The sequence below is a fragment of the Somniosus microcephalus genome, chromosome 20, assembly GCF_052327205.1.
Source record: "Somniosus microcephalus isolate GS21.2 chromosome 20, FLI_Smic_1.0, whole genome shotgun sequence".
NCBI classification, from domain to species: Eukaryota; Metazoa; Chordata; class Chondrichthyes; order Squaliformes; family Somniosidae; genus Somniosus; species Somniosus microcephalus.
This window is the reverse complement of record NC_141006.1, coordinates 1,198,413-1,225,680: the sequence shown is the minus strand read 5'-3', so window position 1 is coordinate 1,225,680 and position 27,268 is coordinate 1,198,413. Positions and strand designations below refer to the sequence as shown.

At 47.9% G+C, this 27,268-nt stretch overlaps 1 long non-coding RNA gene across 1 annotated transcript; it reads left to right on the top strand.

Moving 5' to 3' along the window:
- Positions 1-1,693: 1,693 nt before the first annotated feature.
- Positions 1,694-25,561, top strand: LOC147103019 (uncharacterized). Its single transcript, XR_015072883.1, has 2 exons — positions 1,694-2,214; positions 25,203-25,561. It is a non-coding gene; the product is annotated as an uncharacterized LOC147103019 (long non-coding RNA).
- The last annotated feature ends 1,707 nt before the right edge of the window (positions 25,562-27,268 follow it).

Here is a 27,268-nt window from a genome sequence, read left to right as displayed (position 1 = left end):
AACATTGAGCTGACGGAGCACCGTCTCCTCCGTGACACCGGGACCTTGGGGACCAAACCAAGATCTGGCTAGGGCCCGTATCTGCGGCAAGCTGTTGGTGACCAAGCAACGGAGCCAATGAACCCGCTGTTCGTCGCTCATTGCAGCCCTTTCAGGCATACCCGGACAGCTGCGTCGATACACTGGCCACAGCCTTTCTGCGAAAACCCGTGGGGGTTCTCCAGATAGCTGCACGGTCCCTTCCACATGGTCGAATGGACTACTGTCGTCCACTCCCATTACTTCTAAAACTTCCTCCCCGAGATCCGTATACCCTTTCCATCCCCTCTTACCATCCTCTGAGAGGCACTGAAGGATCGTGCAATCCAGGGAGAAAAGCAACAGTTTCACCTGTTCCTGATCATCACAGTCATTAATGGCTGCTGTTTCCTCTATCTCCCTGAAATGAATCGAGGGATCTCCCTTTACGGTGAGTCATGTGAGGTGGCTCACCATGGGCCTTAATTGTGGGCCAGCGTAGGGCACCAAGAGCTGGTTCTGGTGGGGTCCGATACCGCCATCGGCAGCGTTGGGACCGAACCTCTGGTGCCGAGTGGGACACATTGGTGCCGGTCCCGGCTTTGCTACCAGTGGTTGTTCTTCCTCACATTCCACCTCGGCTACCTCCTCTTTTACCAACCCCTGTTTCTCCGGCCAAGTCTCACTATAGCTCGGCGGTGCTGAGGGCTCGGTGGCTGGCACCACAACTACCTCAGCTGGAATCGGCTGTTTTGATTCCTTTAAAAAGTCCATGTGACTAGTTTTCGGGCTGACGAGACACACCATGCCTTTTGCCTTAACCAGGGCCGTTCTTAGGTCCTCTATGGTCTTTTGGCAGGGGCCGTGGTCTGTGCTCTCAAACCCATGCTCGAGGGCTAGCTTGTAAGCTGCCTTAACCTCCACTACTCTCTCCTCCTGCGTTCTTAGCTGTTGTGCGAGGCGGGCGTTTCTCTCCACTGACTTCTTATTCTCTTTGCTCTCTGTCCACCTGATGGCTGCGTCCACCGGACGCCCATCCAGTAAGAGATCGGCAATCCACTGCTTAGTGAGATTTACCTTGCCAAAGACATAATCCGCTATCCTCTCATCCATTGCATTTCGACCATTCAAACTTGGATCTACTACATTGCAATCCTGCTGCCAGAGTCCTGCCGCGGTCGCCATTTTCTGTAAGGGGTTTTAGATAGCAGCGGTTTCTCTCGCTAGAGGCCTCTCTCTCTTGCACAGCAAAACCTTGAGTGGTTTGACCCACTCGCCCCTTAGATTCTATACTCTGGACTTTGGGGCAAGAACTACAATGTAGAGAAAAACTCTTGTAGACCAAGTTTGATGAAACAACATGAAATTTTATTGCATAAGGAAAAATAAATCAAATGCAAGCAGATAAGAGAGTACATGGGAGGGAAAAACACAGACAAATCATAACGACACAATACTAACTAAGGCAAATACAGGCATCTTATACTCTACAAAAAATTATCATGAAATAAGGAAACACACGGAATATCGAGGGACAACAACTCATGTTAATTGTACCCTTAAATCCACCCCCTTAAACCTATCTAGATCTGATTGTGAAGGGCCAGAAACATGCTCACCAATCCAACTAGGAAGTGCAAGGTTTTGAACCAGTCTGCGTTTGATCCTTTCAGGCGTTCCGTCTCCACGTGGATCGTGGAGCCCCAGCGAGCTGCGCCACACGTCTCTCCTGAGGTGGGGGTCGGGGGCGGCTGGACACCGGCTGGTTCTGGCTGTCGGCGGGGTCGGGGATCGTCGGCTCGACCCCGGTCAGAGGAGCCTTGGGCTGGCTCCCATCGTTTCTTCAGTTTGTTTTTGTCTCTTCTCCCGAGTTGGGAGAAGGCCTCTCGTCTTTGTCCGGCCCGGGGTTGGTCGATGATCTCCCGATGTGTGACCCCGGGGCGGGACGCCGGCTCGAGCGGTCTTCTTGATGGTGGCTTAGTCTTCTTTGTCTTACTCCGATAGTGGAGAGGAGTTCGCTGATCTTCTCCCAAACCAGCTCCTCTTTACCCAGCTATTCTCCAGCGACTCGCCTGTCCGACGACTGCAACTGTGACTCCACTCCAACTGTCTCCACAACTGCTCAACTCTTGTTCCACTGCAACTCGGTCAATTATACTTTTCCTTCAGGAGCCTCCACTTCCCGCCCAAAATCAGGTTAGTCTTTGTTTAACTTTTGGCGGGCTGGGAGCACAGCGGGGTAGTTATTATATTTTAAAATATTTTAGATGGCCGGTAAAGGCCCATCTCTGGTCTGGAATGACCTTCATTTTTTTAATGTCCTGCTGATCTCGTTATCTAGTCCTTGCTGCTGTTCTCATGAATATGAAATTGTCCCCTTTTGTCTGCGTCAATATTTAGATGGCCTCTGTCTCCAGGCCGATCTTGACTGGATCTGCATCTAATCCATATGTATATGTGGGGGTCTGGTTTCGTTCTCTCAGAAACGGCTTCCAGAACTTACTGTGGGTTGAATCCACAAAGCTGTCTGAGCATTCGCAGGAACCATTTAAAGAGTCCCTGTACTGGCCGCGCTAGACGTGCTCCTATCTAGCTATCCAGCAAGTTAAACACTCATTCAAAATAATTCTTCCTGAAGCGGTTGCTGTTTTGAAGCTTTTACTTGAACGAATTTGTGAAACTGTAAACAAAGACAAAGTATGTTTTGTACATAAACTGAGTACTATACATTCGATATTACACAAGATAACCTTTTATAAACATAGTATTATCAAAATATTACTCTGACAACGTTGCTATTATGCTAAGAACTAAAGATACTCACAGATATTGCGCTTGGCCTAACATATGAAGTCAGGTCACACTGGATTGTAATGGAACCTCTCATAGCAAATTCTCCATTACTCAAGTCAGGTTCTTCCTGGTTGAAATAAAGAATAGATTTGCCTTTCTAATCTAGGCTTTATTAACTTTAAAAACCCAGTAGCACATCTTTCAACAGCAGTCTCCAACAATGACTGGAGAGAACTGAATTTAAGATGGCCACCACAAATCACCTGACATCCACTACCAATGAGTTTACAACATATATCTCAAGGTAGAAACAAACAACCAATTACAATACTTCTTACTAATACAGAGAACAACCACCCCATTCACCAATCACAATACTTCTTATTAAACATAGGAAATAATCACCACATTCACCCCTCCTTTTAAAATATGCTCCAACCTAAATAACCTTTACAATTTATAATTAATTTATTTACAACTAAAATACAAATATAATATTTCAACAACTTTAAAACATTAAAAGTCCATTTTCAATCGGTCGACCGGATATCTTGTTCGTGTCGACCTTCTTAACCTTGGTGAAATTCCTTGCCCTCCCACACCCGGAGGCACCGAAGTATCTTCTGCAGACAGGCTATCCATATCCCGATTATCAACGGTTTCCGGATTGGAAATCCCATCAGGAAGTAAACTAGGACGGTCATGAACATCCATCAAAGGCTGACTAATAGAAGTATAATTATCTGCAATAGGATTGGAAACATTCGTAGTATCTATAACAACATCCACATTATCTGAATCATGACTATTATTAGTACCCTCGGAAGAGGGCTGGCCACCACAAGGAGCCAAGTCTTTAATTGAAACAGTACTTTCTTTCCCATCTTGGAATCGAATATGAGCATATTGGGAATTTGCCTCCAACAGCTCCACCTCCTCCACTAAAGGATCATATTTTGACAATCTAACATGGCGTCGAAGCAACACAGGTCCCTGCATAGTAAGCCATGAAGGTACCGAATATCCTGTAGTAGATCTCCGCGGGTAATTAAAGAGCCTTTCATGGGGGGTCACATTAGTAGCCGTTGAAAGCAATGATCTAATGGAATGCAGGGCATCAGGCAGTACCATTTCCCACTGTGTATTCTTAAGATTCCAGGATGTCAAAGCCAACATAACTGCCTTCCAGATCACCCCATTGTATTGTTCGCACTGTCCATTACCCTGGGGGTTATACGGGGTAGTTCTACTAGTAGAAATTCCCCGACTCTGAAGGTATTCCTTCAACTGGGAAGACATAAAAGAACTTCCTTGATCCGAATGGATATACGCCGGCATCCCAAAGATGACAAAAAGTTGAGTCAGGCATTTGATAACTGTAGCAGCTGATACATCTGCGCAAGGAAAAGCAAAAGGAAACCTTGAAAACTCATCCACAACAGTAAATATGTATCGATTTTGAGTCATTGAAGGAAGAGGCCCCTTAAAATCAACGCTCAAACGTTCAAAAGGAGAAGTAGCCTTTATAAGATGAGCTCGTTGAGGCTTAAAGAAATTCGGTTTACACCGAGCACAGATAGAACATGATGAAGTCATCCGCTTGACGTCTTCAACTGAAAAGGGCAAATTCTTACTGCGTACGAAGTGTATCATCCTCGTAACCCCAGGATGACATAAAGCATTGTGAAGATTAATAAGCGTATCTCCGTGAATCACAGAACAATAAGCCCTCGACAGTGCATCAGCAGCAACATTATCCTTCCCCGGACGATAAACTATATCAAAATGGTAACATGCCAACTCAATCCTCCACCTCATTATTTTATCATTTTTGATCTTTCCAAAATGTTTAACATCAAACATAAAGGACACAGATTTTTGATCGGTTACCAACGTGAAATGTCACCCCGATAAATAATGTCCCCATTTACGCAGTGCTTCTATTATTGCATATGCCTCTTTCTCTATTGAAGAATGCCTTTTTTCACTATTGTTCAAAGTACGTGAGAAAAAGGCCACAGGTCTTCCATTTTGGTTCAGAGTAGCCCCAATTGCAAAATCAGAAGCATCCGTCTCAATCACAAAGGGAACCTGCTCATCAATAGAATGCACAACTGCTCCTAGGACATCCTTTTTAAATTTATCAAAACATGTCCTGGCCTCCCATGATAGAAGATATGTCGTAACCCATATAAGGGGCCGGATCTTCTGCAAAAAGTTTGCAATCCAATTAGAATAGTAAGAAAACAGTCCAACAACTCGTTGCAAAGCCTTAGAATTAGTAGGATAAGGTAAATCGAACAATGGTCGCAGACGTTCTGGATCTGGTTTAATCTTATTTCCCGAGATAATATACCCCAGTAGATTTACCTCAGTAGTCGAAAAGATACACTTCTCTTTATTAAAAGTTAAACCAACTTTTTCCGCAGCTTGAAGGAATCTTTCTAAATTAGAATCATGCTCCACCCTTGATTTACCACACACCGTGATATCATCTAAATATGAAAAGGTGTCAGAGAGAGAGTTATCACTTATAAAAGCATCCATTGCCCGTTGAAAACAAGCAACACCATTAGTAACACCAAATGGTATTCGGCAAAACTGATACAGCTTTCCACCAGCCTCAAAGGCTGTATATGGTTGATCCCTCTTAACAATAGGAATCTGATGATAAGCACTCTTTAAATCAATAGTGCTAAAAAACTTATACTGAGATACTTTGTTGATAAGCTCATCAATCTTAGGCAAAGGGTATGCATCTAATTGAGTATACCTATTAATAGTTTGAGAGTAGTCTATCACCATTCGTTTCTTATGCCTCTCGTTAGTGGTGACAACTACCTGAGCCCGCCAAGGCGAATAACTAGGTTCAATGATTCCTTCCAATAAAAGACGTTGGACTTCAGAATTAATAAATTCTCTATCCTGACTGCTATACCTTCTTGACTTGGTAGCAATTGGCTTACATTCCGGCATCAAATTGGAAAAAAGTGATAATGGAGAAATGGATAAAGAAGTTAATCCACAAATGGATAAGGGTGGCTTAGTCCCTCCAAACGAAAGGCTAAGACTCTCATGTAATTTAAGCACATCATGACCAATCAAAATATCCACACAAAGATTAGGCAAAACAGATAGGCGTATATCAGTATACGTATTACCTAGAAGAATCAATTTCACAAGGCAACAACCAGCTACTTGTGAAGTAAGGGTCGTCTGAGCCATACACACCTGATAAGTAACAGGCAAGATTTTCAAACACTTTTCCTTCACAAACTGAAGACTTATAAAACTCTCGGTACTGCCCGTATCTATGAGAGCCTTCACTTCTAACCCATTAACTTGGGCCACAACTATAGCTTTGTTTAGGCCATGAGCAAATGCAGCAGAAATTGATGCAATAAACGCCCTCTCTACAGGTTGAATAGTCGCAGAAGAGGAGGTAATTGAACCTAATGATTTACAAACACATGCATAATGACCTCTCTTGCCGCATTTACTACATACAGCCTCCCGGGCAGGACACTTCAAACGAGGATGCCGGACGTTCCCACAAAAATAACACTTCTGAATCCTAGAGGCAACAGCCGCCGAAGTAAAAGGTGGAGCTGTTGGAGTAGAAACTATTTCAGAATCTAGTAAACCACTCCCATTAAGTCCACCTAATTCCTTTTCGTCCGGAACTGCCGAAACCACAGTCACAGGCCGATTAGAAAGAGCATAAGAATCCGAACTTCTCTGAGCCATATCCAATGTAGAAGCTTGCTCAAAAGCACTCTTGAGATCCAAAGTCTTATTTTCTAACAACCGCTGACGAATTGATCTAGACAGTAGTCCATTAATAAAAGCATCCCGTACCGATTCTTCCTTATATTCTTCGGCCGTCACGGCTTTATAATTACAGTTAGCACCAAGGTGCCGAAGTGCTTGTAAATAAGTATCCAAAGATTCTCCCACCTGCTGCCTATGGGCAGATAGAAGGTAATGTGCAAATACTTCATTCTTTGGTTTAACAAAAATCTTCTCCAATGTAGAAATAGCCAATTCATAAGTTTTACAGTCCAAAATATACTTATACACATCCGGAGCAATGTAGTTGATCAGCATATTCAGCTTATTCAGAGACTCTTGTTCCAACACACCCAAAAAGTTTGTAAATGTACAATACCAATGTTTCCATTTATCATCCACTCCTGCAGAATTAGGGTCAGCATTGAATCGTTCCGGTTGAAGATATCGCTCCATTCTGATAAAAAGTTAATAAATTGAGATAAAGAATAGATTTGCCTTTCTAATCTAGGCTTTATTAACTTTAAAAACCCAGTAGCACATCTTTCAACAGCAGTCTCCAACAATGACTAGAGAGAACTGAATTTAAGATGGCCACCACAAATCACCTGACATCCACTACCAATGAGTTTACAACATATATCTCAAGGTAGAAACAAACAACCAATTACAATACTTCTTACTAATACAGAGAACAACCACCCCATTCACCAATCACAATACTTCTTATTAAACATAGGAAATAATCACCACACTGGTAAAACTGTTTCCTGGGGTCAACAGGAAGAAAGGTAAGAAGGTCAAATGACCTCTCACAGGAAGAAAGGAACAAAGGTCAAATGACCTCACACAGGAAGAAAGGAACAGATGACCTTTCCAGCTTACAAACTGTTAACACAATAACCGCCACCAGAGGGTGCTATTGCATGTAAAAATGTCCAGAATGTCACATAATGTCCATTGGTCCAGAACACTCCCCGTCTGGGGTCATTAACGACTCCACATAGTCCAAACTCTACTTGTCACTGGAGTCCTCTGGCGACAAAAGAAGAACCACCTCGGAGACGGTCCGTCGGTGTCGATGATAGGATGCAGCTTCCGTAGACTGCTGTGAGGGGGTAGGTTGTGTTCTGCTAAGCACAGTTCCAACCTGGGTATGGTGAGGTCTGGCTGGGGCGCCAACTTGCCTCTATCAAAGACGAAGCCGATTTTGCTTTGTCCTTCTTGAGTGGTGACCTTCAGATAAGCCACACTTGCAATGGCCTAAGCGGATGCGTCTGCAAAGACACAAAGCTCTTTGAATTGGGCATTTAAGGGAGAGAAAGACGAATAGCAGCGAGGTATTCGGATCTCCTGTAACTCTTGGAGTGAGTCTCTCCATCTGTCCCACTCTGCTTCCATCTCTTCAGGGAGAGGTGAATCCCACTCTTCAGCGCGTGTGGAGAGTTCCCTGAGAAGCAGCCTGCCTTGTATGGTGACAGGGGCTAAGAAGCCGAGAGGGTCGTATAGGCTGTTGACTGTAGAGAGCACTCCTCTACGTGTGAAGGGTTTCTTGGCGTCTAGGACTTGGAACGTGAATGTGTCTGTTGCTATGTTCCACGACACCCCTAGGCTATGCTGTAGGGGGAGGTCATCAGTGAAGAGGTCTAGGTCCTTGACGTCCTTAGCACAATCTTCTGGGGGGAATGCCTCCATCACTGCTGGTCTGTTAGAGGCTATCTTATGCAGCCTGAGGTTGGATAGTGCAAGTAGTTCCTGGGCTCGTCCGAGGGTACTGATGGCCTCTGCTCTGGTCGGGAATGACTTCAGTGCGTCGTCGACGTAGAACTCTCGTTCGATGAACCCTCTCACATCACTGCCAAAGTCATCGGGCTAGATTTTCAGTCGCTTGCGCCAGCAGTTAGCGCCTTAAGAGAAGTGATTTTCGGGCGCTATGCATGTAGCGCCCGGGCGCAGCGCAGTTTGTGCCCCGCCCCAAATTAAGTTGCCTGTTAGCGCCGGCGCAAAGTTTAGCGCCCGCCCGGATGCGCGCGCAGAAAATGACGTCACATCCTCATGCAACGCCCTTTGTGCGCCCCGATTCCAAACTTCAGTCGGACCGCCCCATTGTGCAGCTGGCGGCCGGAGCATTTGGAAAAAGGAACGCAACACAACCAGCGCGGGCCCCGGGGGGCGCAAATTAAAGGGGACGTACTCTCCAGTATAAAGGCCAGCCTTTTTTCAGAAAACACTCTTGTGCAACGCATTTCTGGAGACACAACAAGGAGGATAGCTAACTGGTTTCAAGCAGCAAGAGCCAGGTATTTTTGGACTCAGGCCAGAGCGCTGCAAGTGGCCTTTTGGAAATTAGAGTGTTTGCCAGGATTTGATGGGGGTTGCATGGGGTGCCAACGTGGAGCTGCAGCTCCATGTCCGTAGGGCTCGCAGACGCATTGTGAGAGGGGCAGCCCTGGCTAGAGGCAGAGGGGGCTACAGGCGTCGGCCACGTAGGCCTTACCCAGTCAGGCTATACCGCCAGCAGCACTCCTACCTAAACATGAGTGCCGCGCGATGTGTTAAAAGGCTCCGATTCCGAAAGGAGGTGATTGCAGAGATCTGCCACCTGCTTCGCCGAGATCTGCGGCCAAAGCTCAGGTGCAGGACGTCTCTGTCGGTGGAAGTGAAGGTGACGGTGGCATTGAACTTCTATGCCACCGGCTCCTTCCAATACGCTGCTGGGGACATAGCAAACATCTCCCAGTACGGCGCGCATCGCTGCATCCGCCAGGTGACCGAAGCACTGTTCAGAAGGAGAAGCCAATTCATCTCCTTCCCCATGGCCCTGGAGAGCCAGCATCAGTGCGCATTGGGATTTTCCAGACTCGGGGAATTCCCCTTGGTGCAGGGCGCCATTGACTGTACGCATGTGGCTTTGCGGGCCCCTCTGGAGCATGGCGAGCAGTATCGCAACAGGAAGGGCTACCATTCTCTGAATGTGCAGCTGGTCTGTGACCACAAGCAGAGCATCATGGCAGTCAATGCCAGCTTCCCAGGCAGCAGCCACGATGCCTTTATCCTGCGGCAGAGTACTGTGCATGACATGTTCCAGGCACAGCCTCCCCCAAGAGGATGGCTACTCGGGGACAAAGGCTATCCTTTGTGCACCTGGCTCATGACCCCGCTCCGCGCGCCCAGGACCGCTGTTGAAGAGGCCTACAACGAGAGCCATCAAACCACCCGCAACATCATCGAGCTAACTATTGGGGTCCTCAAGCAGCGGTTCCGCTGCCTTGATCGCTCCGGAGGAGCTCTCCAGTATTCGCCGGACCGGGTCTCCCAATTTGTGGTGGTTTGCTGCATGCTACACAACCTGGCTATCCGCAGGACTCAGGCACTGCCACCTGACGTTGGACCAGCACCTCAGGAGGAGGAGGAGGAGGAGGAGGAGCAGGAGTACGTTCCCAGGAGGGAGCGACCAGGGCCAAGGGCCGCACGACGCCACCTTATTACACGGTACTTCTAAGCCCCCTGTCAGGGAATGGCCAGGGGCCATGAGGGAAGATGAATGCAGCCGCTCCGCAAGCCCTCAGCCGGCGAAGCCAACAAACACTAAGAAGAACAACCATGGAGACTGCATGAATAAAGATAATTTTTTATTACACAAAAATGAAAAGCCCTTCCCACATGAATCCCCAAAAACAATAAACGGGCCCCACAAAAAGCCCAACAAACGACTCACTCCCACAAACTGGGGAGGAGTCACTCCACCTTTCTTCAAACCGGGCCTCAACGTCGGCCTAACGCAAAAAATAAGCCCTCCAACAACACAACCATGGGCAAAATAAAGATGGCCACCGCCATATAAAAGGAAAGCTGCCCACACCCTCTACTGAGTGGCCCGCGAGGGCGAGACCTTGCCCAGCCTTTTGCCTCCCCTGCCCGGCCTGCTGCTCCTTCGCAAGCTCTGCCCAGTGGCTGCTGCGAGGCTGGGGGAAGGCGCCTGAGGCTCAGATGCCCTTCCGCCAGATGCCGCTGGGGGGCGGCCTACACGGCGTTTGGGCCTCGAGGGGCCGTCTGCTGAGTGGCGCACCTGAGCCTGGCCACCATCAGCTGCAGCCGCTTGCCCTTGATGCCCCAGTGGGGGAATGGCAGCGACGGATGGCGCAATGTGGGCCAGCTGGCGTCTGGGATGCGCTGGCTGGTGCTGTGGCACGGTGGCACTCGGCCGGGCCCGCACTGCAGGATCCGCAACAATCAGCCGAGGGGCGGCTTGCTGGGATGGTCCAGCGCGGCGGCTGCCCTGGCGATGCCTGCCTGAGACAGCGCGTGTGGCAGCAGTGAGTGCCCCTGTGGTCCTGGTGTGCGCGCGCATCACAGCCGCCAGGGTCTTGATGGCATCAGTCAGCATGCGGCCACTCGCGGCAGTTGCTGCCCCGAACTCGCGCACACTGGTCGCCAGCGACTCGATGGCCTCAGGCATGCGCCCCACCACGCTCATGAGCTCCGTGTGGCACCGGTCCGAATCCTCGGCCATCTTATCCAGCTTCCGCACCTCCTCCGAGGTGAAGGTGTCCGGACTGGAGTTGCGACTCTCCCGCTGGGGAGGAGGGGGCCGAACTAGGGGACCCTTGCCGCGTTGGTGGCGGCGAGTGTGCCGATCAGCAGCACTCCCCTCTGATCCTTCCCCCCTTCGGGGGGAAGGCCGCGGGCCACGCGCACGGCTCCTGGGTGGCTGGACGCCACTGGTCCCAGAAGCTGCATTGCCCTGCGACAGTTCCTCCAGGCACTCGTCCAGTGAGGAGGTGTCAAGCATTTCCTCCTCTCCTGCGGGACGTGACTGTTCCCCTGAAGGTCCGGCTTGCTCCTCCTCCTCCTCCTGGTCAGAGGTGCTGTCACTGGCAGCTTCAGGGTCCTGGTCATCACCAGCTGAAAGCAGGAATGCACAAGAGTAGCCTCAGAGTGAAGAGACGGCGTCAGCGAGGGAGTTAGGACTGGTGGTATTCAGCGCATTGGTGGGACAGTGGCAAAGGAGGTAGCTCGGATGGGCCAGTGCGATGCGAGAGGGCCAAAAGGCGAGGTCCTTACCATTGCCGGGCAGTGGAGGGTCGGATACTCCGCACGCTGTGGGGACAATCACACGGGCTCCCATGAGCACACACATGCGCTCCTCCAGCCGAGTGAGCTTCTGCAGCTTGGCGCGGCCACCCCTGGCACACGCCTGGCAATTAAATGCTACTTTAGCCTGCAAGAGAAAGGACGGGCTGTAAGTGCGCAGTGAAGCCCTGATGTAGTGTGCACTGCCTCCCATGGTGGAATAGCTTGGACAGAGTGAAGCCCTGATGTAGTGTGCACTGCCTCCCATGGTGGAATAGCGTGGACAGAGTGAAGCCCTGATGTAGTGTGCACTGCCTCCCATGGTGGAATAGCTTGGACAAAGTGTAGAGTGCCGAATGGCCATGTGATGCTCATGACTGTCCCAATGCTGCTGGCTGAGGGCTGGCCAATAGGACTTTCAGCTCCCTTTGCCCATCATGTCAGGTGTACATGCAAGAATGAGGAGGAGACTGGAAAGGCTACTCACCTTCACAATCCTGGTCAGATCGTTGTATTTTTTACGACATTGTTTGTGGGTCCTGGGGGCATCGCCGGTGAACGTCACCCTCTGGGCGATCTGCTTCCAGGCTTTGGTGTAGTCGTGGTGGGTTGGATTCCTCCCACTCTCTGGGAACAAGATCTTGCGCCTCACCTCCAGAGCTGTGACCATTATGTCCAGATCACCCTCTGAGAAGCGCAGGGCACGCTGACGGGCCTTCTCTGGCGTTGCCATGACTCCCTGGGGCTGAGCAGCAGTGTTGAGGCCTCTTTGCAAGGCTGCAGTGTGCAGGGCGTGGCAGCAGACCAAATCGTCCCTTCCCCCTTTAAGAGCTGGTCGGCGCCACGGGGTCTGCTGTCAGTCCAAAAATGACCGCACCCGCGCTGCGCCCCGCCTGGGCGCTATCCCTCTGGACCGCCGGCTTAGCGCCTAAAGATAGGAGTGGAACGCCTCTTTTAGCGCTCCACCAATCTCTTAGGGCGAAGCCACTGAATTTCCGGCAATGGGGCGCTACTTTGGGGCGGGCGCTAACTTCGGGCGGGCGCTAAGGTTAGCGCCCCAAAACTGTCTATACTGAAAATCTAGCCCATCGTCTTCTTCCTTGGCAGCCCTCCTTAGTCCGTATATGGCGACAGCAGGGGATGGGCTATTCCCAAAGACATGGACACGCATTCTGTAGTCCACAATGTCTCTATTAGGGTCATTGTCCCGATACCACAGGAAGCGGAGGAAGTCTCTGTGGTCTTCTCTCACCACGAAGCAATGAAACATGTGCTGGATATCAGCAGTGATGGCGACGGGCTCTTTCTTGAATCTCATGAGCACTCCCAAGAGGCTGTTGTTAAGATCGGGCCCTGTGAGGAGTACGTCGTTGAGAGAGACGCCCTGATATGGTGCACTGGAGTCAAACACCACGCAGATCTGTCTACTGCATGGGGTAAGGTAGCTTGGACGACAATTCTCCAAGATGGAAGTCTTGAGTGTGCTCACCTGAGATGGCTTGTTCTCTAGTGTGCGACGTCCTACAGGGTACACATTAACGAGGCATATCTTGGAGCATGCTCTTGCGCTCACTCCTTCTCCACACACCTCGGTGCACCTGGATGTAATCTCCATACCAGCAGCTCCCTCTCTCTCCCCACTGTGCTCTGATGCGGGAGGAGGCGTCTCTGACTTCCAAGGAGCTGGGCCTGGGTGTAGTGCTGAAACGTGCCGATCACTTTCACCTTCTGTGCATTTTGCATATACCTTGCAGTTCTTGGCGAGATGGCTCGTGGACGAGCAGCACCTGAAACATATAGAGTTCTCTTTAAGATATTGTTTCTGATCTTCCAGGGACATCTCCCTGAAGCCTCTGCACTTCTTTAAAGGATGGGGCTTGTTGTGGATAGGGCATTGTTTGCTCATATCCTCAGGTTTCTTCTGAATCTTTGTGTGCTCAGTTGAGGACACTTGCATTTTGTGGACAGATATTGGTGTCTTCCCATGTCTGTCGAACTTGTCTCTTCTGGCAAGTGCTGGTTGGGAGGAGAAGAAGTTGAAGCTGGGGTCGTTCCTGGCTTTGGCTTCTTTACGGATGAATTTAACGAACGCAGAGAATGGTGGGAACGCCACATTGTGCTTTAGCTTGAACTTTGATCCAAACGTTATCCACTTCTCCTGCAGGTTAAATGGAAGCTTCTCAATGATGGGACTTACCCCACTGGAAGTGTCTAAGTACAATAGACCGGGTAGGTAGCCGCCCTGCTTTGCGGCTTCGAGTTCCGACAGCAGATCTCCAAGGTCGCGGAGCTTCTGGGGTTCCTTACTCGTCAACCTCGGAAAGTTCGCCAACCTGTCAAAGAGAGCCCTTTCAATGGCTTCGGGCGAGCCGTAGCTTTCTTCCAGCCTCACCCAAGCCTTCTTCAACCCCTCTGGCAGCTGCCCCACATTGGCCGCTTTTATCCTGCAGGCCTGTCCGGCGGACTCTGGGCCGAGCCATTTGATAAGGAGGCCGAGCTCTTCTCCTGCCGACAGGTCTAAGCCCGATATGGCATCGTGGAAGCAGGACTTCCAAGCCCGATAATTCTCCGGCCTGTCATCAAACTTGATTAACCCCGAAGTCACCAGCTGGGTGCGTGCAAGGTATTTGGCAAGGTCGTAGGTGCTGGGACCTGTGCCAGGGTTGCCTTGGCTGGGGGCTCTGTTGGGGGTCTCAAGGAACCGAGAGGGGCTTTGCCTCTGACTTTCTCTATTCGGCGTCCTATTCCTTTGCACCATGTCTTCCGTTCTGCTGGGGGAGACTCTGCAGCTTGAGGATTGCCGTCTGCTTTGACCTTGGTTGGCAACTTGTGGCATGTTATACGAAGTGTTTGCGTCTGTAGAGATGTGCGGGCCTCCATCCCTTTCTCCTGTAAACTGTATGTCGGCATGGTCGCTCACGTAATCTATGGTGCGCTGTCGTGGACTCTGCCACGGAACGGGAATTAAAGGTTTGTAAGCTGTCTCGGGATCAGCTCCCTCCAAAATTGCCTCGAATACTTGTGTCTCGGCTAATGCAGCATCTATCTCTTTTTGTTGCTGCAGAGCCTCTAATGTGGCTTGGAGACGGGCCTGTTCAGCCTGGCGTTCCACTTGGTGTCGGGCCTGTTCTGCTTGGGATTCAGCTTGGAGTCGGGCCTGTTCTGCTTGGAGCCGGGCCTGTTCTGCTTGGAGCCGGGCCTGTTCTGCTTGGGATTCAGCTTGGAGTCGGGCCTGTTCTGCTTGGAGTCGGGCCTGTTCTGCTTGGAGCCGGGCCTGTTCTGCTTGGGGTTCAGCTTGGAGATGGGCCTGACTTACTTTTATTTCTATTTCATTGTCCGTATGTGCAGCTCTGGCTTGAGCTGCTACTAGTTTAGCCCGTGCTTTGGCGATGGCTATGCTTACTCTAGAACCACCCGATGACCGTGAGCCAACTTGCGACCTGTAGTAACCAGTGCTTATAGACCGATTGTCACGTTCTACAGTTTCGTCTGCCTGTTTAAGGTCTTCTACTTGCTGCAAAGCATTTTTGTTATTATCTTCTGACATGTTGATGTGAGGTAGATGTGCTCTACGAGGTTAAGGCTTACTCTGGGCTCCTCCTGCTCCGCTCTTCACAGCTAGCCGTATTACTATCTTTTCACTGATATCTTTTCACTGTACTGGCCGCGCTAGACGTGCTCCTATCTAGCTATCCAGCAAGTTAAACACTCATTCAAAATAATTCTTCCTGAAGCGGTTGCTGTTTTGAAGCTTTTACTTGAACGAATTTGTGAAACTGTAAACAAAGACAAAGTATGTTTTGTACATAAACTGAGTACTATACATTCGATATTACACAAGATATAAACATATTTACAACAGTAGAATGGACTAATTGTATAACTAACTAACATTTGAACTAACTTCTGTAACTATTAAATATTAACCTTTTATAAACATAGTATTATCAAAATATTACTCTGACAACGTTGCTATTATGCTAAGAACTAAAGATACTCACAGATATTGCACTTGGCCTAACATATGAAGTCAGATTACACTGGAATGTAATGGAACCTCTCATAGCAAATTCTCCATTACTCAAGTCAGGTTCTTCCTGGTAAAACTGCTTCCTGGGGTCAACAGGAAGAAAGGTAAGAAGGTCAAATGACCTCTCACAGGAAGAAAGGAACAAAGGTCAAATGACCTCACACAGGAAGAAAGGAACAGATGACCTTTCCAGCTTACAAACTGTTAACACAATAACCGCCACCAGAGGGTGCTATTGCATGTAAAAATGTCCAGAATGTCACATAATGTCCATCGGTCCAGAACAATCCCAATAAGCTGGTCACATGGCATGGCGGCCATTTCGTATGCCCCTTTTTCTGGGCTTCTTTTAAAACAGTCTTTAAAAATCATGGCCTCTTCTGCCATTTGGCCCTTTATAATATAAAGTTCAATTTTGCGAATCCTACAATCCTTTCTTCAGATGTCTTTCCAAAATACTGTAAAAACATAACTGGAGAAAAATTAGTTTTTCACATTTAAACAAATCAAATCAAACTGCTTTAGAAGATTTCACCATAGCAACCGGGACTCCAAGGTTAAATCTTAGTCTGAAACTTAATGTAACATTGTACAGTTTGCACTGCAAGTACAAAAATCTATTGCAATCCAAACTTTTTGTTGCTCTTCTCAGCTTTTACACACCAGCTTAACTTAAATTATTTCAAAGGTTCTTTTTTCAATTCTTGGGGCACAATCTTATTTGCACATTCTTAAAACTTCGAAAATCCGAGACAAGACAAAAGATTTAAACGCTTTTAACACAGAGAAGTGGGTGGAGCTAAAACACACACAACAGAATCTTTCTTTTAAAGAACATCTAATCAGACAAAAGAAATAATGTAACTTCTTAAACATTCATAGTCAGGAACACTTTCACACTTTAACACGCACTTTCACACAAACTGAAATTCCAGCATTTTTTTAAGGTTCCTTTCACTCAGCAAATCTTGTGTTTTATTTGTTTCTGTTTCTCCCACCATTCTCGTTGTGTTATCGGTTTTCCTAATGGATCCCACCCATCTTTTGTCATTTTACCAACCAAACCCTTCTGATCGTCAGCATGGAGCCGATTCAATGATCCTGGCGGTCCCCAATCTGGGCCTCCGCCTTCTGCCATAATGTATTATTTTTTGGTACTAGTTTACCACGCTCCGGTCCTCCCTAGCAACTCATTCTCAGAGGTCTACCTATCATCCACCACTAGTGATGGTGGTCCTGACTTGTAACTATCTCGCTGTCAGAGGTGATTGTTTCACTTGCGGCCGTTAATACATTAATACAGTACGTCCCGCAACGCAACACAACAGAGAGACTTTTGTCTGTCTCGGATTCCCTATTAACTCTGGCCTTCACGTGGGGCCCAATCGCCCTCTTAATTCCGGCTCAGTATGGGTCCTCGAGACATTTACATTCTGAAATAACACATCAGGTTTCACTCAACTTAACCACTATTTAAACTTATCCACTATTTAAACTGCACCTCTCACCCGTCACGGATGCCAGATTCTTTTCGATTCTGCGTCGCTGTCACACCGCCCTCCCGAGTGATCCAATTTCTGGACGGTCAGAAGCCTGACTGCTCGCCCTGTTCACTGGTGCAGGCGGTCTTCCAGCTCCGAAGTACCCCGCTCGCAGCGCCAATTTGTTGGGGTGAAAATAAATTCACATCTAAACCGTGTAAAAGTAAAAAGATGCAGTTTATTACCTGAGCTCTGGGAGAAGCATCTCAGACCCCGCGGTCTGTGCGAGCACCTTCTCGTTCTCTCTTGGTTGGTACAGCTTTTTATTCTATTTTCATCCAATCACATTGTATTACAATAATCACCTGATCACATATGGCTTATTTATTCTTTTCAGTATTTGTAAAGGTTAGTTACATCTTACTATGCCTTTGGTCACAGGTCAAATTCCCATGACCCCTATTTTCTGCTGTGTCTACAATTTTTAGCTAAAGCAGCATCTTCCTTATCGCTTACGCAAAACACACATATTCTGTCTGGTCCCACCACTGCGTCTTATCTTGGTTTTGCGAAGCTTCTCACGCTGTTCTTTGTTTAGTTTTGCCTTTTTACGTAAGTCAATTTTTATTGTGATATTTCTTATCTCAACCTGGTTTCTTTTAGTTCTTATTCACTTTCACATGACCCCACTCCTTTGTTCTGATTTTAATTTTGCTGGCATCACTTAAGTAGTGGTCACCTCGGCTGTCTGAATTCTGAGAGGGTTCATTTTAACCCCTTCACTGTTCTGCTTCTTGTCTCTGTCACTTGGACCATGAGTTCGGTTCTACAAACTGCCAGACCATGTACTAGGCTGATGTTTCTCTTTCCTACCTTTCCGAAACTCAGAACAACTATTAATTAATATATATATGCAAGCCAACTGCCAATTCTGTGAAGCCATTTTATTTCTTTATGTTACTACTTCTAAGTCTAGCTGACATTTTATTAAATCTTTCTCACACTTCAGCATTAGCTGTGTGTAGCCTGGTGGCTATGCCTTATCTTATTCTTGTAAGGCTCTATTGTACAATGTCCTTGAGCTGGGCAGACTTTTTATCACCACCTGGCTTCTCCTCAGCTCTTAGTGATTTTGCACATGACCCCTCTCTCTTTCCTTTGTCTAAAGTAATTTGTTTGCCCTGCATTTTAAACACTGAGAGGATTTGCTTTTTAACCCTTTCACTGTCCAACAGTATTGCTACTGTTCGGGGGCCTGTAGACTATGCCCACCAGAGACTTTTTCCCCTTATTATTTTTTATCTCCACCCGAACTGATTCTACATCTTGAGCTTCTGAGCCAATATCACTTCTCACCACTGCACTGATCCCATCCTTTACCAACAAAGCCACCCCACCTCCCTTTCCTGGGATCCAGCAAGTGGGGGATGTCTCGGGTTGTTCTGGATGGATGGATTAAGATGGGCTGAATGGCCTTCCTCATCTTGTGGTCATCGTGGGTGGGTGAGAAGAAGGAGCCCTCTCCAGTCTTATTCTTTATTTACCTTAATGACTGTCTGCAAACAGAGTAAGACTGGGCCGTCAATCATTGTAGAGGGGTTGGGCTTATTAATGGAATCTGAAGGCTGAAACTTGGAGAAACTTCAAAGCTGGTAATGATGAATCGTTTCATCAGGTAAAAACCTTCAGGAGTCTGCATCAGTCCCTGAATTGCAGCAGCAGCAATTCCTTGGCTTGTGGAAACTGATTTTCAACAGGGTTCTTTCTACACTGAGCAGACCTGATATCTGTGATGGTTTTCTGGTGGTTAAATTTGTTTTATCCATCACTTTCTGGAGTGAGTCTTTGGCTTAGTGCCACCATTGCTGCCTCTGAGTCAGGAGGTGAAGAGTTTGAGCCCCACTCCAGACAGTCCAAGTAAGTGGAAACTAGAATATGGTCTCTTAATACTGGGCTGACATCCAGTGGGGTACTTACATCTGGACGGAGTGACTACTAGTCCTGTAGCAATATTCCCGCCTGGGTCAGAAGGGTGGGTTTGGGCACCACTCCAGACAGCCCCAGTGAGTGGAACAAGGCACTGGTTCTGAATGCTGGCTAAATGTCCAGTGGGGGTACTTGCGTCCGATGGGTGCCGATGACCCCCCATCATAATGGGTAGGATGACTTCTTTAGCCGTGGTTACAGCCTACCTCAGAAAAGATCGAAATCGTGAGGAAACCATCTCAGCTGCTCTTCCCTAGTAAGTGGTTCAAGAATCCCGTGTGTGATATTTGAGTTAGGAAATGCCCTGAGGCAGAACACAATGTCCAGATTGACCTGCCCTGAGGCAGAACACAATGTCCAGATTGACCTGCCCTGAGGCAGAACACAATGACCAAATGGACTTGCCCTGAGGCAGAACACAATGACCAAATGGACTTGCCCTGAGGCAGAACACAATGACCAAATGGACTTGACCTGAGGCAGAACATAATGTCCAAATGGACCTGCCCTGGGGCAGAACATAATGTACAAATGGACCAGCCCTGGGGGCAGAACACAATGTCCAAATGAACCCACGCAGTGGCAGAACACAATGTCCAGATGGATCTACCCTGGGGCAGAACACAATGTCCAGATGAACCCCCGCAATGGCTGAATATAATGTCCAAATGGACCTGCCCTGGGGCAGAATACAATGTCCAAATGGACCTGCCCTGGGGGCAGAACACAATCTCCAAATGGACCTGCCCTGGGGTAGAACACAATGTCCAAATGGACCTGCCCTGGAGCAGAACACAATGTCCAAATGGACCAGCCCTGGGGGCAGAACACAATGTCCAAATGGACCTGCCCTGGAGCAGAACACAATGTCCAAATGGACCAGCCCTGGGGGCAGAACACAATGTCCAAATGGACCTGCCCTGGAGCAGAACACAATGTCCAAATGGACCAGCCCTGGGGGCAGAACACAATGTCCAAATGGACCTGCTGTGGAGCAGAACACAATGTCCAAATGGACCGGCCCTGGGACAGAACATAATATCCAAATGGACCTGCCCTGGGGCAGAATACAATGTTCAGATGGATCTACCCTGGGGGCAGAACACAATGTCCAGATTGACCTGCCCTGGGGCAGAACACAATGTCCAAATGGACCTGCTCTGGGGCAGATTATAATGTTCAGATGGACCTACCCTGGGGGCAGAATACAATGACCAGATGGGCCTGCCCTGGGGCAGAACACAATGTCCAGATGAACCCACGCAGTGGCTGAAAATAATGTCCAAATGGGCCTGCCCTGGGGCAGAACACAATGTCCAGATGGACACCATTTTCCAAAGTGACACTGGTTGAAAACCTTCCTCAAGAAAATAGAGGAAAACAGGCCATAGACATCACTGTTGATCACATATTGTACAGACCAATAGATCACTCAGTCACACTCACTCAAGGTTCCTTGTTTACGAGTAGATGAGATGAAATTGTGAAATGAAAACATTGTACAACCATTAGGCAAATACAATGTTATAATTGGCACAAGAAACAGGTTTGTACAGGGAAATATTTCTCAAGTCTGCAATCTGTACATTAAGTATGAAATGTAACACCAAAAGATGTTTAAAATCCCACATTGTTGGGTTTGTTTATGGAGTGGGAAATATGGTGAATGTCCTCATGTTTTAACATCTGTAATAGGATGGCATCTAAAATGGGGAGAAGGCAGGGAAGGGGTGAACATGGGAGGAGGAAGAGACCTTGGGTTCAACGTCCTTTTGAATTCAGGGCCCTACAGGATCGGCCTGGGTCACATGGCCTCCGCTCCCCTTCCTCCCACACAGGCCTCATTGTGAAAGTGCCACCCAGATCTTGGCCTCCAATCAGCCACAGTCTGTTCCATTGACCTCAGGGAAGAATTAATCTGCAGCATTTTGTTTCTCCATTAACACTAATATGTAAAAAGATGGTGTTATATTTGGTATGTTTTTGTAAAAGATTAACACCAGCTCTAGCTTTTATATTTTATTTTTCCTCACTTTATCTCCCTCCTTTTCTAATTGTTTTTTCCCTCCTCTTCACCTTTCTCATTTTTGTATTTTCCTTTCTTTCTCATCTTATATTTTCTACTTCCTACTGGTCGAATCCACTCCTCATTGCTCTCTAACCCTGGCTGATGCTAATCCAACCATTAACCCTAACCCTAACCAAACCCTAAATCTAACCCCAACCCTAACCCCAGCTGACGTTAATCCAACCCCTAACCCTAACCCTAACCCTAACCCAACCCCTAACCCTAACCCTAAATCTAACCCAACCCCTAACCCTAACCCTAACCCTAACCCCGGCTGACGTTAATCCAACCCCTAACCCTAACCCTAACCCTAACCCCGGCTGACATTAATTCAACCTCTAACCTTAACCCTAACCCTAACCCTAACGCTAACCCTAAGCCGAACCTCTATCGCTAACCCTAACCCTAACCCTAACCCTAACCCTAACCACGGCTGATGCTAATCCAACCAACAGCCCTAACCCTAACCCTAACCACTATCCCTAATCTAACCCTAACCCAACCACTAACCCTAATCCTAACCCAAACTCTCTCCTCATTGCTCTCTAACACTGGCTGATACTAATCCAACCACTAACTCTAACCCTAACCCTAACCACTATCCCTAATCTAACCCGAGCATTAACAATAACCCGACTCTTAACCCTAAACCTAACACGACACCTAACCCTAACCTTGACTGCCGACTAACCCTACTCTTACCCCTAACCCTAACTCTTACCCCTAACCCTAACTCTTACCCCTAACCCTAACCCTAACTGCCCCAAACCCTACTCTTAACCCTAACCCTAACCCTTAGCCCTAACCCTAACCCTAACCCTAACCTTACTCTTACCCCAAATCTAACCCTAACAATAACCGCTAACCCTACCCCTAACCCTAACACTAAACCTAATCCTAACCCTAAAACTAACCCTAAACCTAATCCTAAAACTAAACCTAACGCTAATCTTAACCCTAACCCTAACCCTTAACCTAACACTGGTTAGGGACAAGCCATTGTCAGGAGCGGTGAGAGCTGAGGTTCAGTGAGTATTTAAACTCACTTTTGCGGGCTTTCTTTCATAGGCTGGTGTCTGGAGCAGTGAGAGCGGAGGTTCAGTGAGTATTTAAACTCACTTTCCCAGGCTTTCTTTCAGAGGCCAGTGTCGGGAGTGGAGAGAGCAGCGGTACAGTGAGTACTTAAACTCATTTTCGCCAGCTTTTTTACAGAGGCTTACCAATCTCCCAGACCAGCGGCAGCATTCCGGAGCCACGTCATGATTCAAAAAGTGACGCTGGCAAGAGGAAGCAGCTGATTGGGTGAGTATGGCCAAGTGAGTATTTATACTACTCTATAGTTTGACAGTTAAGATTATAAGTTTATAAAATTTAGAAGGTCTTAATTTTTGTGGTTATAGTTTCTAAGGTCTCTGATGTGTATCAGGGAGTGCTAGTAACCAAGGGCCCTTGAGTATATCATTTAATTGTAGTGTAATTAGTGGTATTGATTTGATTTAAATTAATTTAAATTAATTAAAGGTTAAGTCATGGCAGGACAGCTCGGCCCAGTGGCATGCTCCTCCTGCGCTATGTGGGAAATCAGGGACACTTCCTGTGTCCCTGACGACCATGTGTGCGGGAAGTGTATCCAGCTGCAGCTACTGACGGACCACATTGCGGCGCTGGAGCTGCGAATGGATACATTCGCGATGCTGAGGACATCGTGGATAGCATGTTTAGGGAGTTGGTCATACCGCAGGTAAAGGCTGCACAGGCAGGAAGGGAATGGGTGACCACCAGGCAGAGTAGTAGGCGCAGGCAGGTAGTGCAGGGGTCCCCTGTGGCCATCCCCCTTTCAAACAGATATACCACTTTTGATATTGTTGAGGGAGATTGCTTATCGGAGGAAGGCAGCAGCAGCCAACTCCCTGGCACCATGGGTGGCCCTGCTGCACAGGACAGGAGGAAAAAGAGTGGGAGAGCTACAGTGATAGGGGATTCTTTTGTAAGGGGAATAGATAGGCATTTCTGCGGCCGCAGTGCCACGTGCTAGTCAGAGTAGAAATAGAAGGATATTTCAGATGAATACGTGGCTAGAGGAATGGTGCAAGGGGGAGGGATTCAAATTCCTGGGACATTTGAACTGGTTCTGGGGGAGGTGGGACCAGTACAAACTGGACGGTTTGCACCTGGGCGGGACCAGAACCGATGTCCTAGGGGGAGTGTTTGCTAGTGCTGTTGGGGAGGGTTTAAACTAAAATGGCAGGGTGTTGGGAACCTGTGGAAGGAGACAGAGAAAAGGGAAGCAAGGATAGAAACAAAGGACAGGAAGGAGAAAAGCAAAAGTGGAAGGCAGAGAAATCAAGGGTTTAAATCAAACAGGGCCACAGTAAATAAGAATTCCAAAATGACTAAGATTGTTAAAAACTCAATCCTGAAGGCTTTGGCCTAGAAATTCAGTGGGCTGCGCCACCTGTTAGCGCCCAAAGAGGGCACATAGTGGGTTTTGCGCCACTGGCCACACCTCCCACTAAATTTAGCGGGACGCTAATGGCGGCGCTAGCTGTTAGCGCTGCACCGCCACCAATGACGTCATCGGTGTGCACAGTGCCCCGCTACTGCCCCGATCGCGAAATTTGGTAGTGCCCCCTGCTTTAACGCCAGCCGCAATTTGCGACCGTTTCAGGGGACCTACCTGCGGCGGTAGAGGCGCGGAGGTGCGGGGCGGCCATTTTTTTTGCTGGCCTCCTGCCAGCACCTCTTCGCGCCACCATCCCCGGCCTCCTCAGCACCACCCCCCCCCCCGCCTGTGTTGTGCCGACTGTGTCCCAAGAGCCCGGCACTTCTCCTCGGTGCCGGGCTCTTTTGCCGGCACTCGCGATCGCTGATCGCGCTGCAGCAGGCCCTTCCCCTTTAAGAAGGGGAGGAAGGCCTGCAGTATCACAGCACGTCGTGCCACAGCGTGTGGCACAGTGGCACGTTGCACTGCGATTTTCAGTTGCAGCGCCCCAAGAGGGATGCGGGGTGCCTCAAGTAGCGCTGCACTTCCATCTGGGGCGATTAAACTGAATTTCCGGCCGGCGTTCGCGACTCCTTCCGGGGCAGTACTTCTGGTGCCCTGGCAAGACTGGCACCCCAAATGGGGCGCCAGTGAATTTCTAGGCCTTTGTGTCTTAATGCGAGGAGCATTCGTAATAAGGTGGATGAATTAGCTGTGCAAATAGATGTAAAAGGATATGATATAATTGGGATTACGGAGACATAGCTCCAGGGTGACCAAGACTGGGAATTCAACATCCAGGGGTATTCAATATTCAGGAAGGACAGGAAAAAGGGAAAAGAAGGTGGGGTAGCATTGCTGGTTAAAGAGGAGATTAACACAATAGTAAGGAAGGATATTAGCTCTGATGATGTGGAATCTGTATGGGCAGAGCTGAGAAATACCGAGGGGCTGAAAACGTTAGTGGGAGTTATATACAGACCCCCAAACAGTAATGCTGAGGTTGGGGATGGCATTAAACAGGAAATTAGAGACGCATGCAATAAGGGCACAGCAGTTATCATGGGTTGCAGGGAACATAAAAACTGACTGTAAAAGCTTATATATAGATATATGTGAAGAGAAAAAGATTGGTGAAGTCAAGCGTAGGTCCCTTGCAATCAGAATCAGGGGAATTTATAATGGGGAACAAAGAAAGGGCAGACCAATTAAATACATACTTTGGTTCTGTCTTCACAAAGGAGGACACAAATAACCACCCAGAGATGTCGGGGAACATAGGGTCTGATGAGAGGGAGGAATTCAATGAAATCAGTATTGTTAGGGAAATGGGCGGGATTGAAGGCCGATAAATCCCCAGTTCCTGATAATCTATGAAGTAAGATTCAAAAATGAGCGTAACAGGGCACGTTTAGTAGAACGCAATTGCGCAGCAAAATGTGTAAAGATGAAATGTACTAATTATCCTATGTTTAATTGCAGAAATGACCATACCCGTTTAGAGAGATGAAACTTAAATGAAACTTAGTAGTGGTCAAGAGAGAGAATGACTCGTTTCTCAGAAATCACATGACCTGATGACTCATTTCCAAGAAATCAGAGGGTCCACAGGCCCCTGCAGTGAAAAGTGAAACTTATGTTATAGGTTACCTTGTAGAAGTTAGACACACCTAGTTAGTGATTAATGTATAGACTTTTAAATCGATTGGACCTCTGGAGTAGGAGGTCTTGGAATATGTGTATAACTGTGTAAACCTCAAGAGGTTCGGTGGAGTCGGAGCCTTGTGTTGGGACGCAAGAGCCACAGCTCCCCAGGCCTGAATAAACCATTTTTACTTCAATTATTGGGTCTGTCTTTCTTACAACAAGCCAGTGTCGTCGACTTTGTATATCACTTAGTCCACACTTTGGGGGCTTACATCAATCTACATCCTAGGGTACTTAAGGAAGTGGCCCTAGAAATACTAGATGCATTGCTTGTCATCTTCCAAAATTCTATAGACTCTGGAGCAGTTCCCATGGATTGGAGGATAGCTAATGTAACCCCACTATTTAAGAAGGGTGGTAGAGAGAAAACGGGGAATTATAGACCGGTAAGCCTGACATCGGTAGTGGGGAAAATGCTAGAGTCCATTATAAAAGATGTAATAGCAGAGCACTTGGAAAACAGTGACAGGATCGGACAAAGTGAACCTGGATTTACAAAAGGTAAATCGTCCTTGACTAATTGACATGAATTTTTTGTGGATGTAACTGGTATAATAGATAAGGGAGAACCAATGGATGTGGTGTATTTGGACTTTCAGAAGGCTTTTGATAAGGTCCCGCATAAGAGATTAGCGTGTAAAGTTACGGCACATGGGATTGGGGGCAAGGTATTGACTTGGATAGAGAGCTGGTTGGTAGACAGGAAGCAAAGAGTTGGAATAAATGGGTCTTTTTCCGAGTGGCAGGCAGTGACTGGTGGGGTACCGCAGGGCTCGGTGCTACGACCCCAGCTATGAGGGAACTAGATGTAATATCTCCAAGTTTGCAGACGTCGCAAAGCTGGGTGGGCGTGTGTGCTGTGAGGAGGATGCAGAGACATTCCAGTATGATTTGGACAGGTTGGGTGATTGGGCAGATGCATGGCAGATGCAGTATAATGTGGATAAATGTGAGGTTATCCACTTCGGTGTCAAAAACAGGAAGGCAGATTATTATCTGAACGACAATAGATTGGGAAAAGGGGAAATGCAATGAGACCTGGGTGTCCTTGTGCACCAGTCACTGAGGGTAAGCATGCAGGTGCAGCAGGCGGTTAAGAACGCAAATGGTATGTTGGCCTTCATAGCGAGAGGATTTGAGTACAGGAGCAAGGAAGTCTTGCTGCAGTTGTACAGGGCCTTGGTGAGACCACACCTTGAGTATTGTGTGCATTTTTGGTCGTCTTATCTGAGGAAGGATGTCCTTGCCATGGAGAGAGTGCAGTGAAGATTCACCAGACTGATACCTGGGATGGTAGGAATGACGTATGAGGAGAGATTGTTGGGTCGATTGGGCTTATATTCGCTAGAGTTTAGAAGAGGGGGGATCTCATTGAAACGTATAAAATTCTAACAGGACTAGACAGACTAGATGCAGGAAGGATGTTCCCGATGGCGGAGGAGTCCAGAACCAGGGGTCACAGTCTAAGGATATGGGGTAAGCCATTTAGGACTGAGATGAGGAGGGATTTCTTCACCCAGAGAGTGGTGAACCTGTGGAATTTTCTGCCACACAGGGCAGTTGAGCCAATTCATTATATATATTCAAGAAGGAGTTGGATATATTTCTTGAGGCTAAAGGGATCAAGGGATATGGGGAGAAAGCAGGGACAGGGTACTGAATTTAGATGATCAGCCATGATCTCATTAAATGGCGGAGTGGGCTGGAGCTGCCGAATGGCCTACTCCTGCTCCTATCTTCTATGTTTCTATGTAAGCTTACTGCTAAACCTAACCCTAACCATGACCCTCACCCTACCCTAACCCTAACCCTAACCCCTAACCCTAACCCTAACCCTAACC